The 14,437-nt window shown below is 46.2% G+C and overlaps 1 protein-coding gene across 5 annotated transcripts in view; it reads right to left on the bottom strand.

Moving 5' to 3' along the window:
• The window catches only part of LOC121279258 (RNA-binding Raly-like protein), a 1,065,807-nt gene that overhangs the window by 564,947 nt on the left and 486,423 nt on the right, over positions 1 to 14,437 (bottom strand). The window lies entirely within an intron of this gene.

Here is a 14,437-nt window from a genome sequence, read left to right as displayed (position 1 = left end):
CCTCATGGCTGTGAGAACTCATCCTCGGACTCACTGCTGGGCTTATCGTGTGCAACAGCAGCCAATGTGTCTACGTCTTCATTATCCATAGCGTCCTCCTGATCCAGTGCAAGATTATGGACAGCGCAGCACACAACCAATATCTGGGGGGGTACTGGAGTGCACCCCGAGTGGTCCAGGCATTGGAAGTGCAGCTTGAGAAGACCAATGATTCTCTCCACCACAGCCCTTGTGGAGGCGTGGCTCCTATTGTACCGCTGCTCAGCTTCTGTTCTTGAATGGTGGAGAGGCGTCATGAGTCACATTCTGAGGGGATACCCAGCAGCCATCCTTCCAGTCAGGCTGGAGCACTGAAGAGACCCAGCACCTGGGAGTGTCGGAGGATGTAGGCATCGTGGGAGCTGCCTGGGTACCTTGCATAGACTTGTGGTATCAGCATCCTGTGATGACACACTATCTGCACATTCGTAGAGTGAAAGCCCTTCCTATTGACAAAGGCACCAGGCTCATCTGCTGGCATCTTCATAGCCACATGTGTACAGTCTATTGCATCCTGGACGCGAGGGAAGCCAGCAATGGCTGTGGAGCCTCTGGCTTGCTGTGTCTGGCTTGTCTAGTCCCAGCAGTAGTGGATGAAGGTCAATGCATGCCTGAACAGAGCATCGGTAACCTGCTTGATACAAATGTGGACAGCTAATTGGGAGACACTGCAAAGATCACCCACGGATCCCTAGAAGGAGCCAGAGGCATAGAAGTTGAGACCTTTAGAGCCAGTAGCACAGGGTATCCACCCAAACAGTTCACAGAGATCTCAGGGCCAATCATCTGACAGATGTAGTTGACTGTCTCCCTTGAGAGACGGAGCCTCCTTTGGTACTGCACCTCAGACATATTGAGGTAGCTGCTTCAGCGCCTGTATACACTGGCGGCAGGATAATGGCGTCTTCTGCGACCCCTTCCACCTTGGACTATCTCTTGGCCCTGCACCCCTTGTGCCTGTGCCTGTCCTCCCGAAAGTGGCTCCCCTGGAGGCTGAATGTGCATTCCAAGCCTCCTCCCCCTTCTAGCCCTCCCTTTCTCAGAGGAGATGCCTCCAGTGGAGAGTTCAGCTCCCACTCCCAGGCTAAGGGAAGACTTCCTGATACATGCAGGCCGAAAAAAGATTCCTCAGTGTGGAGTGCTGACCTGAAGGTTGTGAGTCCAGATCAAGCAGCTGGTGTGCGTTTTGGAGTATTGCAGATCACACAGGCAAGTATCAGTAACTTTGAAACATCAATACTTGAGAAAGCACACTCGCGACCCCCCTGACCCCTCTTATCCTGCCCGTGGATGAGGTTTTTACAAATGTGTCCTACTCACCTGCCTGTTGCTCGCACGGGCGCCAAAAAATCACCGTCAATTGACACCGCAAGGGCCTTAAGTGGCCGGTTAATTAATGGTGGGCGTGCATCGGAGATCAACACGCACCCACCCAACGGAATATCACAATGGCGCACGGTGCTGTCGGGATACTAACCTGACATGACCATGCTTCATTTTACGCGTGTGTGTACGGGGCCCGCCCCCGCTCGCCAATGGGAAAATTCTGCCCATATGAGTTTTTTGAGGAATGAAATATTGTGATATTGTAAAACATAGTAGATTTTGAAAAGATATTGTAGTGAGAAGAGAGTAACCAGCACAGTCTTCAGACTTGCTGAACGAGAAAACATCGATATAATTGGTTATTCAGTCTTTGTCCTCTGGCCTCTTAAAAGTTGTGTTGCATAGAGACACCGGAGGGCTCCATGCTTCTTATTGACAATCAAGACCTATGTTGTTCAATCATTCCACTTTGTTGCCCAGGAATCATTTGATTTTCAACCCTGTGAGACTACTGATAAAATAGGATCCACTTACACCCCTTGTATGAAATAATTAAATTGAATAATATCATGCACACAGGCAAGAGAATGTCTTCTAATTCTTCTACTTTATCTGGGTTGCAAGTATTGAATCTTTCCACAAATATGAATTTACTGTCATCATGTTCAAATGGGAGGAAGTGGCTGAATGGGTCAGCCCCCACGATGTGGTGAGACGCACCTGGCTGAAGTGCCGCAAGTGGTTTAATAACCTCTGGCAATCAGGAAGGGTGAGTACCGTGTTGGCATGGGTCATTTAGCACAGCAGTTAGGTTGTCCTCCACCAGTCCCCTGCCAACTCAGAATTTTGTTTTTGTATTCATTCATTCATGGCATGTGGCCTTCGCTAGGTGGACCAGCATTTATTGCCCATCCTTGTTGCCCCTGAGAGGGTGGAGCTGAGCTGCCTTCTGGATCCACTGCATGTGGTGCAGGAACACCCACAGTGCTGTTTGGGGGCAAGTTCCAGGATTTTGACCCAGCGACAGTGAAGGAACAGCGAAACATTTCCAAGTCTGGATGGTGAGTGACTTGGAGGGGAACTTCCAGGTGGTGATGTTCCCATCTATCTGCCCTTGTCATTCTAGGTGGTAGTGTTTGTGGATTTGGAAGGTCTTAGAGTGTTAGTGGCAAATGTGATGGAGGCAAGGGGGTCAGCCCTGGCTGCTTAGAGTGAGTGTATTGCGATTCAAGGGTCATGAATCGGATGAGCCCTGCAAGGTTTTCCACAGGTGGGGGTGGAAAGGCTGCAATGGCAATGCAGATACCGGGTGGACTAATCAATGCTTCTCTCTCCTTTCAGCAGAAGACAGCACATAATAATGCAGAGCGGCTATAGACTGGCGGAGGGCAGCCCCACTTTCTCATCATCACCAGATACTAGCAGGAGGCACTGGAGCTGGAGGGGTGCCATGGTCAAGCGGCCACGGTGAGGTTGGGGTGCCACTGGGAGGTAAGAGTGCTGTGCACTGAGGTCACGATGTCAATCAGTGCAAACATTCCACTGTTGACTATATATTGATTGCAGCATCAAAATGGGTTGCCCATTGATAATGGAAGGAGGAGCACATCCTGATCCAAGTGCTAGGCATGAACATTAACAGTGTAACAACTTCAACTAATCAAAGGTCTTTGTTCTTCCTTTCAGCCTCTCCAGAGCACACCCACACCCAGGAGGCAGAGGGACTGCCGCTGACCCCTGAGGGCCCAGAAGATATAAACGCACCAGCGTCACACCCTCTAAGCCAGATGGGCACCTGCGCAGATACCACATCTCGGTGGGGATAAGATCGTCAGCTACTATCTTGGTGTGCAGCGGTGAGGGCACTCCACATGCACTTGAGATGCAGGAGGAGGCAGAGAGTGCCCAGGGCGCCAGCAGTCGGAGGAATGCTGGGGTCCAGGAACATGCTCAGTCGGTGGCTGATGATGTGCCCCTGGAGTCGTCCCTGAGGCAGCAGATGCTGGAAGTCCAGCAGGGCGTGCAGGAGGATCTGGCGGAGATACATGAGGGAACGTGTGCCATGGTCTCTGTGATGGAGGCATTGCATGAGCAATGCAATGTCCCTCATGGCCAAGCACAATGCCTCCTACATGGAGAGAGTGGCAACCTCATGGAGAGACTCCCCCAAGAGAGCAATCAAGGCTTCCTGAGGATGTGCTCAGTACTACAAGCCCTCACACCGGCAATGACCTCAGGTGGTCAGTGTCAGTGTGCGAGATGATTTGGGCACCCAGTATCCCAGTTCAGTGCCCATCCATCAATGGTGAGCAGGGAGGTCCGAAGCGACCTCACATTGGCACACGAGCTTCTTGTCATCTCTGCGGGCTTCTCTCGGGGAGCTCCGGATGACAGCAGTAGCTCCTCTGCCCCTCTGCTAGTAAACATGGCATCTGATTAGGCTGCGGCGACTGGGGAGATGCCAGCCGTGGCAATGGCTGCTCCCTCCCAGTCAGTACCAGCACAGGCTCCACGGGCCAGATGATCCCCGCCAAGGTCATTAAGGCCAGCAGGACAGCAGAGTGAACAGGCTGTCTCCAATGCCCGTAGCAGTGAGGGGGCAGCACCTAGACATAGCACCAGCAAGCGTAAGTGTCAGGCACAACACGAGTTTATCAATAGTGGTTTTCTTTTGCCCACGCTTCAGTGTTTTTAAGTTGGTGTGCTGTACAACACCTTTTAATGTACTTTGATTTCTACATGCAAGTTGCCAATCATTAAGTGTTTTGGTTCTCAACAAGACTCTAGGTGCTTCATTGGTTCTGCAGATGAAGGGAACCCATGATGTTATGAGTGACTTGTTTGTCATTGAGCTTTATTGAAATGGCACATGTTGCTGACTCGGCAAATGTTCCTCTCAGGTATCGAGTGTGGAGTCTGCAGCCCTGGCATGTGTTGATGGTTCATCTTTGGTAGGCTAGTTGAAGGAATGTTGGATCAAAGCCTCCCGGGTATCCCTGCCTTACTGGAAGTTGTCCAGGTCGGTGTTTATCCCCTCAGTGTTCTCCTGAGCATGCTCATCCTTGGACCCACTACTGGACTCATCATCTGTAGCCAGAGCATCTGCGTCGACGTCTTCTTCCTCCATTGCACCCCCCCAACCTTCCAGTGCCAGATTGTGGAGAGTGCAGCATGCAACCACTATCAGCGAGACACGATCTGAGGGGTAGTGCAGTAGTGCAGTGCGCCCCCTGAATGGTCCAGGCATCAGAAGCGTATCTTAAGAAGACCGATGGTTCTCTCTACGATGGCCCTTGTGGGGGTATGGCTCCTATTGTACCGCTGCTTGGCCTCTGTTCTTGGATGGTGGTGAGGTGTCATGAGCCACCTTTTGAGGGGATAGCCCTTGTCAACCAGCAGCCATCCGTCCAGTCGGGCTGGAACAGTGAAGAGCCACGGCACCTGGGAGTGTTGGAGGATGTAGACGTCATGGAAGCTGCCTTGGTACCTTGCACAGACTTGCAGAATCTGCAGCTTGTGGTCACACACTATCTGCACGTTCATGGAGTGGAAGCCCTTCCTGTTGACGAAGGCACCGGGCTCTTCTGCTGGCGCCTTGATGACCACATATGTGTAATCGATTGCACCCTGGACGTGGGGGAACCCAGCATCGCATCATAGCCTCTGGCATGGTCTGCCTGGCTGGCCTCATCTGAGTGGTAGTGAATGAAAGTCAATGCACGCCTGAACAGAGCATCTGTCACTAGCTTAACACAACTCTGGACAGCTGATTGGGAGACTCCACAATGATCACCTACCGACCTCTGGAAAGAGCCGGAGGCATAGAAGTTGAGAGCAACCATGACCTTCAGTGCCTATGGCATGGGGTGTCCACCCACACTGTTAGAGGGGATCTTAGGGCTGATCATCTGACAGATGGAGGACACTGTCTCCCTTGAGAGATGTAGCCTCCTTCAGCACTGCACTCAGACATATTGAGGTAGCTGCTTCGCCGCCTGTAAACCCTAGCAGCAGGATAGTGGCGTCTTCTGCGGCCTCTTCAACCTTGCACTTCCTGTTGGCCCTGTGCCCCTTGTGCTCGCATCTATCCTCCCACAGATGGTTCCCCGGAGGATGAATATGGACTCCTGGCCTCTTCTCCCTTCTGGCCCTCTCTTCCTCCTCAGAGGTGGGGCCTCCAGCAGCACCCATTCCCAAAGTGAGGGAAAGCTGTCTAATACCTGGAAGGCCCCAAGTGTTATGATTCCTCCAGAGTCGTGAATTGAAGACTGTTCTTTCTGTCAGAGCAGCTCTGAAGCGAAATGAAGTTGTCCTGTTCACACCAGCGAGTAGCAGTAAGTAATAAACTAAAGTTCTAACTACTCACATTAGCGAGCCCACTCATCTCTCTTATCCTGCCCGTGGATGCAGTTTTTAAAAACATGGCCTACCCGCCTGCCCGTTGCACCCATGCGACGTCCTGAAGATCGCACGGACTGCAAAAAATCGTATTCAATTGCTGCCTCAAGGGCCTTAACTGGCCCATTAATGAATGGCAGGCGCGCCTCAGAACTCATAGCGCCCACCTCCGAAATATCGCGATGGCACACGCTGACATTGGGACACACGCCCGACGACATGCGTTGGCATGTCGGGCCCACCCCAGCACACTGACCGGAAAATTCTGCCCCTGGTGTCCAGTGAGACTGGCAAACCGACTCAAGGGTACAAAGCTAATGTATAAGTTCAGAGGAACATAAGTCCAGTTCATCGTAGGTCACGTTCAGTACTCTATGCTCTCAGGGAGAAGGCAGAGCAAGAAGTGAAAAGACAGAACATTATATCAAAGGCACTATGTCTAAGAGCAGGGAAATTGGGCTTCTCCCAGAGTGGTAATACCAGGGTCAGATGGCAGTGCAAGAATATGTGGCAATTATAAGGTAACCGTAAATACAGCACTGGAATATAATCCATCCTATACTTTGCTAAATGTGGAGGATCTTTCATAATTTTGTCAGGAGGCCAGATTTTTTCAAAGTTAGCTTTGGCAAATGCTTATCTGCAATTGAGGTAGACAATGAATCTAAGTCATACTTAATACACACATGGGGCAGGATTTTTACTTCATCGAGCAGGGGTGGCGGGCAGGCTGCCCGCGATCGGGCCCTGACTACAATTTCACGCTGGCTGTCCAATTAACAGGCAGCCAGCATGAAAGGCATGCTCAAAGCCTCAGCGCTGCCGGGCTGGGGGCGGGAGGAGCTTGTGCACTGAAGTGTGCGCAAGCACGGGAGTGTATGCATTGAAAGCTCCTTGAAGACACAGAGCTGCCTCAGGGAGCTGAAGATTTTTAGCATTAAAAATAAAGAATTAAAATATAAGGAAAAAATGCCCCCTCATGTGACTCTGTCACATGAGCAGGGGCATGTTAAAAATTGGTTTCAAAAGGTTTTATTTATTTGTTAATCACTGGCCCATGGATGAGGTTTCACTAAAAATACAAAGGCCGCTTGGCCTACTCGCCCACCTGCCAACCAAACGGTTTGACGGACAGTGAAAAATTAAATTTAATTAATTGATTAAGGGCCTTAATAGGCTTCTTAATTGCTGGTGGGTGTGCTGCCACCTCTTGCATGCACCTGCCAAGCGAAATATCGCAGGAGTGCGTGATGATGTCGGGACGCTCGCCCGACATAATTGTGCACTATTTCACTCTCATTATGGTCAGGCGTGCGCCTGTCTGATGAGGGAAAAATTCTGCCCAAGGCCCATTTCAGTATCATAAGCTGCCATTTGGTGTTTCTTCAGCCCCAGGAATTTTCCAAGCAGTGATTAACAAATTTTACAAGGAATTCAGGGAGTATACTATTTGGAGGACATACTTAATCCAGCTCCAACACACTGAAAGAGCTTATCCAACATTTGGAAAAGCATGGAGTTCAGCTGAAGGCACACAAATGTGAAATGTTTTAAAACTATATGGAATACTTAGGTCATAGGGTTGACAAGGATGGGTTACATCCTACCAACAGTCAGGTTCAAGCAATTACAACATATGCCATATCCTCAGAATATTTCTGAACTCAGATCATTTTGAGATTAGTGAATTACTGCAGTAAATTCATGCCAAGTCTGGAAACATTATTGTATCCATTGAATTAAGTCTTGAGGAAGGGTGTTCCGTGGAACTGGTCAAAGGAGTGTGACAAAAATGCAATTTGTGTAAAGTCAACTGGTAGAGGGTGCAATGCTTGTGTCCAAAAATATTAAATTAACATGTGATGCCTTTCCAAATGGAGGGGCTGCTGTGAGCTCCAATCTGTTGGATAATGCTGAGGAAAGACCAATTGCATTTGCCTCATGCACCCTCAGTGCCAGAGAGCAAAATTATGCTCAGATAGAACAGAAAGCATTGTCCTTGATTTCTGGAGTAAGAAGTTTTCATAAATACTTGTACAGTTGTAGTTTCATGATCAAAACTGATCATTAGCCACTGACGACTGTTTTGAATCCAGAACCTACTTTAGCTGCAGCCTGAACGTAAAGATGAGCTTTGATCTTAACTGCTTATAATTACAACATTAAGTACAGAAGATCAGAAGAGCATTGTAATGCCAAGCGATGTCTAGAGTACCATCATCATCAGAGGTAGAGCCCAACAGGGAAGATGTATTTTTATTTCTGCACGTAGATGAGTTGTCAGTCACAGCGGATGATATGGTAGAACAACTTGTAGTGACCACGTATTGACAAGGATGTAGGACTATAAGGCAAATGGGTGGCCAACACAGATACTGGATGTAGAAATCAGGCCATTTTTTATGCAAAAAGATAAATTGTCAATTGATAAAAGTTGTGGGGAGCCAGAGTGGTAATTCATGAAAAGGCAGATCGCAGTTGCTACATGACCTTCATGATCAACACTTGGGGATCTGTTTGACAAAGAGTCTAGCGAGAAGCTGTTTTTGGTGGTCAGGGTTAGATAAAGACATAGAAGACACAGGGAAAGAGAATAGGGTATATCAAGCAGGAGAAAATAAACCACCATTGGTACCTTTGCAACCTTGGAAGTGGCCAGCTAGGGTGTGGCAGAGGCTGCACATAGATTTCACAAAATTTGAAGGGCAACAGATATGAATTGTGATAGATAGCCATTTGAAGTAGGTTGAGGGGTTCCCATGAATTGAAAACAACTAACAAAACTCCAGATATTTTGCATTGTTTGCTGCTTATGGATTCCCAGAGGAAACTGTGTCCGACGACTGACTTCAGTTTTGTCCAGAAGAGTTTGCACAAGTCATGAGAATGAACAGAGTAAAATATATCAGAGTTCCACAATATCATCCTGCTTCCAATGCAGTAGCAGAGTGCACAGTAAAAATTGTCAAGCTCTTGTCAAACAAAAGCTAAATAAAAATTGGAAGAAACATCAGTTGTCTTTGGATCACAGACTGGCGAATATTCTGTTACTTATGACACATCTCACACAACCACTGGCAGCATGCCAGCTGAATTATTCCTTAGAAAATAGTCCAGAATGACGTTTTCATTGCTGAAGCCACATTTAACAGAGATAGTAAAAGAGAAACAATCAAAACAGAAAGAGAGTCATGATAGAGGTCAAGTGAGAGAAAGAAGTCTCAAGTTGAAGCAGAAGATTAAGGTGAAAGGTCATCATCATAAATGGTGGAAGGAAGAGTCATAAAAGTATATGGTCCTCACACATATTGATCAAGCTGTTTGGTTGTGCAAAGGTTAGGTTTGTACATATAGATCATGTTTTACCTTCAGAGTTCACAAAGACGAAGAAAGTTGGAAAGAATCAAATGAGTCTTAAATCAGATAGTTGGGATGTGAGTAGATTATCAGTAGATACTCCAACACAAGTTGTGCCTGAAATCAGTTCAGATCCATGTCAAAGACAGACAGACATGGCCGATGAAGTGTAAAATTCAACTGAAGGTCAAGATCAAAATTAGATTTTGTCGTAGAAAACTTCACAGAACCATACAGTGCAGAAGAGGCCCTTCGGCCCATCTAGTCTGCACCGACACGTGAGAAACACCTGACCTACCTATCTAATTCCATTTACCAGCACTTGGCCCATAGCCTTGAATGTTATGATGTGCCAAGTGCTCATCCAGGTACATTTTAAAGGATATGAGGCAACCCGCCTCCACCACCCTCCCAGGCAGCGCATTCCAGACTGTCACCACCCTCTGGGAATGAGAGGTTTTTCTCACATCCCCCTAAACCTCCTGCCCCTCACCTTGAACCTGTGTCCCCTTGTGACTGACCTTTCAACTAAGGGGAACAGCTGCTCCCTATCCACCCTGTCCATGCCCTCATATTCTTGTACACCTCGATCAAGGGTCGCCCCTCAGTCTTCTCTGCTCCAGCGAAAACAACCCAAGTCTATCCAACCTCTCTTCATAACTTAAATGTTTCATCCCAGGCAACTTCCTGGTGAATCTCCTCTGCACCCCATCCAGTGCAATCACATCCTTTCTATAATGTACAGCAAACAGTACTCCACCTGAGGCCTCACCAAGGTTCTATACAACTCCAACATGATCTCCCCACTTCTGTAATCTATGCTTCGATTGATAAAGGCAAGTGTCCCATATGCCTTTTTCACCACCCCACTAACATGCCCCTCCGCCTTCAGAGATCTATGGACACACACGCCAAGGTTCCTTTGTTCCTCAGGACTTCCTAGCATCATGCCATTCAGTGAATACTTCCTTGTCAAATTACTCTTTCCAAAGTCTATCACCTCACACTTTTCAGGGTTAAATTCCATCTGCCACTTATCTGCCCATTTGACCATGCTGTCTATATCTTCCTGTAGCCCAAGACACTCAACCTCACTGTTAAACACCCGGCCAATCTTTGTGTCAACTGCAAACTTACTAATCCATCCCCCACATAGTCCTCTATGGCGTTTATATGAATGAAAAATAATAGGGGACCCAGCACAGATCCCAGTGGTACACCACTGGACACTGGCTTCCAGTCACTAAAGCAGCTGTCTATTATCGCCCTCTGTCTCCTACAGCTAAGCCAATTTTGAATCCACCTTATCAAATTACCCTGTATCCCATGTCTATTTGCCTTCTTTATAAGTCTCCCATGAGAGACCTTGTCAAAGGCTTTGCTGAAATCCATATAAACTACATCAACTGCACTATCCTCATCTACACACATGGGTACCTCCTCAAAAAATTCAATCAAATTTGTTAGGCATGACCTCCCTCTGACAAAGCCATGCTGACTATCCCTGATCAAACCTTGCCTCTCCAAGTGGAGATAGATTCTCCCCTTCAGAATTTTCTCCAATAGTTTCCTACAACTGATGTGAGACTCACTGGCCTGTAGTTCCCTGGCTTATCTCTACAACACTTCTTAAATAGCAGAACAACATTAGCTGTTCTCCAATCCTCTGGCGCCTCCCCCATGGCCAGAGAGGAATTAAAAATTTGGGTCACAGTCCTTGCGATCTCCTCTCTTGCCTCCCTCAGCAGTCTGGGGCACAAATAATTCGGACTTGGAGACTTGTCCACTTTTAGGCCTGTCAACACCTCCAATACCTTGTATCAATTTACTCAAGAACCTCGCAGTATCTCTTCCCGAGTTCCATATCTTCATCCTCATTTTCTTGGGTGAAGATGAATGTGATGTATTCATTCAACACTTTATCGATGTCCTCTGGCTCCACCCATAGATTGTCCTCTTGGTCCCTAATGGGCCCTACTCTTTCCCTGGTTACCCTCTTCCCATTGATATACTTGTAGAATATTTTGGGATTTTCCCTACTTTTATCAACCAGAGATTTCGCATATCCCATCTTTGCTCTCCTAATTGCTTTCCTAAGCTCCATCCTGCACTTTCTGTAATCCACTAATGCCTCCGCTGATCTGCTCCCCTTGTACCTGCTAAAAGCCTCTCTTTTCCTTCTCATTATATCCTGAATATCTCTGGTCATCTATGGTTCTCTGGGCTTGTTACTCCTTCCTATCACCCTAGAGGGAACATGTTGACCTGTACCCTCCCCATTTCCTTATTGAACGTCCCCCGCTGCTCCTCTGTAGATTTCCCCACAAGTAGCTGTTCCCAGTCTACCTTGGACAGAACCTGCCTTATTTTACTAAAATCTGCTCTCCCCCAATCCAAAACATTTTTTTGCAACTTGTCCCAGATTCAGGCCAAAATGGGTTAAGGTACTTTCCCAAGTTCTGGAAGTTCGGGTCAAGAAAGGAGATATCTTCTTAGGAAAAAGAAACAAATGGTTAAGTTTGATCTGTGTATAAACGAAAAACAAGAAATGTATGTAAGTTGTTTAGAATTTGGACATTTTGTAATTTTTTCATTAAGGAGGGAAGGGTGTGACAGCATCTTCTTGTGGACATTCACCTATATATGTTTAGAAGTCAAACCAGATCAAACTAGCCTCTATGTTGTACACACTAGTGCTAGTGTTTTTGTTCTGCAATGATATCACACTGCTATTGACTACTTGGGCCAAATTGCTGTTTGTATGCTCTCTATCCTATGTAGTAATAAATAATAAGATTCAGCTGCTGTGTCACTAATCTGCTACTCTGTTGATTAAATTTTTAAAGTAAGTTTGATCTTACAGGCCTTTGCCCACCACTACTATTCCCTGCTGAACTTGTGGCTGTAATACTGGCTCTACTGGCTTCAGCTTTTCCTTTGATTCTGGTCAGAGAATCTCTCTCCTGTACCAAAGTACATTTATCTGCTGTTTCTGGATCTTATGGTGACATCTAACTGTGTCACCATAATTTTCTGCTAGCTATCAAATATGCACATCTGGATCTTCATTCTCATGAAAAATATCTCTATCAGTCCATCATCTGATACTCCACCCTTCAAATAGCTTCTGGACTTCACTCGCCCGCCATACCTTTCTCTGAAGTTGAACAACAATTCATCAACATTCCACATTGACTCTGCCTGACCAACGCCAACTTTCTCCCAGCACAGGACCTCTAAATTTAACTCTGGACTCCCTCCTATTGTCTCATCATTATTCCCCATTTATAACTGCTACATAAACAGGCCTATGTAACTTCAGTTTTGCATTTTGGCTGTCACTCTAGACCTGAGCATATCACTTCTATTTCCAAATAGTCCTTTGGTAGCACAGAACTTGAATACTGCTGAAAAAAGATATTTTGTTGAAGTTTTTGGTCTTGCACTCATCAGGATAATGGCAAGAATACCAATGTCAGGGGAAGCAATAATTTTATGCTGTATGATGAGAGAGTGCTAATTGGTTGACAAGTGGACACTGATTGGTAGAGGCATTGCCATGGAGAATGCACCACTTAATGGTGACTGACAGTTAACAGTCAAGCATTATTTGAAATTTTAAACCAGGCATCTTGATTCTGATTTGTCAAGGCATTGCTCTGAGGAATGAACCAGCGAATGGCTATCACTTATTTCTAGCTGAAACAGGTACAATGTGTGTACATGTTCTTTCTGTCTGCAAAGAACTGGGCCCTATGTATTAATATATGTAGCTTCCAGTACATGCAAATGCGACACAATGCAAGTCCAACTGACAATCTTAAATTGTCAGCATAATGTTTAGCACACTCAAGATTATTTAGTGAATATTGTCCAGTTTCAGAGTCACATCTGATGTTGGACCCTGTGTTTTGAGTTTTGCAAGCATAGGCTGGTTGGGTACGGTCTGTACCTTGCCTGTTGCAAACAGTGGAAGGGAAATGGTTTTTGATACAATCCGCCAGTTTTTGAAACATGGCCATCATATTTTGCATCACACTGGCACTGAAATTCACATACCATGCACTCATTTGTGTAATAGGCAAAATATTGCTTTGGCTTTATGGCAACATCCTGTTAGTGGTGAATACCACTTTTGTTGCTACTGATTAGTAGCAGCGTGAAACAGCTAGCTTCACCTGTTGCTTAAATTTTTTAGATACCTTGCCCTTCCAGGGTAACCTGAGGCAGACTGAGCACTTTTCAGGGCCGAAGGTGACAGCCTTAGGCCCGTTCATCAGTTTGTGTGATGTACAGCGCAAAATTATCTGATCAGGCTAGCCATTATCCTGCAGGATGTCTTTGGTGCATCCTATAGGGCAGTGGAGTGGGAAGTCTATCCACAAGCCTTCTTACCACACACTTAGTCTGGGTGGAGATGGAGAAGCGGAGATGCCAAACTGTTTGCAAACTTGGTTTCCTATTTAACACTGAGATGAGTTTCCAACCATATATTCATGTCATGGCTAAGACCATCTATTTCCACTCTTTTAACGTTTTCTGATTCCACCACTGCCTCAGCTCATCTGCTCCTGAAACCCTAATCCAGGCCTTTGTTACCTCTGGACTTGACTATTCCAATGCATTTCTTGCCAGCCTTCTACATTCTACCCTCCGTAAAGTTGAGGTCATCCTAAACTCTGTCTTAAATCACACCAAGTCTTGTTCACCCATCACCTGTGCTTGACATTGGTACCTGAAGCAAAGTTTTGAATGTCATTCTTGTTTTCAAATCCCTCCATGGTCTGGTACTTACCTATTTTTGGTAATCTCTTCCAGCTTCACAACCTTTCTAGATGTCTGTAATCGAATTTTGGTTTCTTGAGCACCCTTGATCTTAAGCACTCCAACACTGGCAGTTGTCTCTTTAGGGGCCTAAGCTATAGAATTTCATCCATAAGCTTCTCTTCTTTTTTCCCTCTTTTTCTTCCTTTTAGAGGCATCTTAAAAGTCTATTCTTCAACCAAGCTTTTGAACATCTGTCCCAACCGCTTCATATATGGCTCGAGTTAAGTTTTGTTTGATCATGCTTCTATGAAGCCCCTTGGGATGATTTACTATTAATAGTCATTTGGTAGTATAGAACTTGAGTATTGCTGAAAAAAGAGACATGTCGAAGCTTTTCACCCTGTACTCATCAGGACACTTTGCAAGAATACCAATATAAGGGGAAAACAACAATTTATACTGTAGGAGAAGAGAGTGCTAATTGGTTGCAATACTATTGGTTAAAATACTATTTACTATGTTATTCTTTGTACAATGCACAGGAAATGTA

The sequence above is a fragment of the Carcharodon carcharias genome, chromosome 6, assembly GCF_017639515.1.
Source record: "Carcharodon carcharias isolate sCarCar2 chromosome 6, sCarCar2.pri, whole genome shotgun sequence".
Classification (NCBI taxonomy): Eukaryota; Metazoa; Chordata; class Chondrichthyes; order Lamniformes; family Lamnidae; genus Carcharodon; species Carcharodon carcharias.
Note: the sequence above shows the minus strand (reverse complement) of the source record. Positions and strands in the feature narration are given on the sequence as shown.